Raw genomic sequence first — 1126 nt, forward strand, 5'->3', positions numbered from 1 at the left:
AAATAAAAAAAAATTAAAAAAAAAAAAAAGAGTTTTCTTGGAACTTTATTTAGAATTCTGTTTTGGGAGAAATTCTGCCATATTCTTTTTCAACTGTGGCTTCCTGTGAGTAGTTTGAATATTTACATGTTAAAATAAATAAATTGCATACATATTCTATTCACAGATAAATTGTTATGAAAAGTCTAAAGCAAAAGCTAGCAGTGTATTCAATTTTCTTAGTATATTGTTTGGGTTTGGATTTTTGTGTGGTTATGATGAATTTACTCTAATGATAATGACAATGAGGCAGAAATGAGCTATTAATGTGCTCATATTCCTAAATTCAATTAAATGATTTAAAAACTAATACTAACTTTGTAGGAAAAATAAATAAGTTAAACAAGCAATATTACTAATGCCTTATAGTAATTCAGCAATATATTCTTCAAAACATTTGATATAGTTAAATAGTATGCAATTCAATGAGGACTTAGAATGTTGTATTAATTTTTTTCTCATCACTGTGGCATAGACTTGACAGAAGCTGACAGACTTTGTTTAGGATTATGGTTCAGGGGATACAGTCCATCACAGTGGGAGGTAAGGCTCCTGCAGTGGCTCTGTAGACTAGTGGAGGAGCTTATGATGTATCTCAGAGCAGCCTCTATCAAGAAGCAGAGAGAACAGAAAGCAAGCAGACATGGGTACATCCACAGTCTATGTCAGTAAGAGGTGCCAAAACTTCCCAAAAGAGTGTCACCATTGTTGACAAAGTATACAACCTCATGAACCTATAAAGGACAGTTGAGACCTAAACCAAATCAGATCTCTCTCTCTCTCTCACTCTCTCTCTCTCTCACTCTCTCTCTCTCTCTCTCTCTCTCTCTTTCTCTCTCTCCTTCCCTCCCTCCCTCCCTCCCTCCCTCCCTCCCTCTCTCCCAAACACACACACACCCCCACACACAGAGACATTACAGTGTTGGTTTTACCATTTTCACTGAGACAACCTTCATTTTCTCATTTCTTAACATTCTATCTTGCTTTCTTATTGTGAAAACAGGGAAGTGACCACTGCTAAACTGTGGGGAGCCGTGAATCTTGAGAGGCATTCGCCATGGCAAGATGGTGCCTACTTCCGCTGTTA

The sequence above is a fragment of the Mastomys coucha genome, unplaced genomic scaffold (assembly GCF_008632895.1).
Source record: "Mastomys coucha isolate ucsf_1 unplaced genomic scaffold, UCSF_Mcou_1 pScaffold8, whole genome shotgun sequence".
Lineage (NCBI taxonomy): Eukaryota > Metazoa > Chordata > Mammalia > Rodentia > Muridae > Mastomys > Mastomys coucha.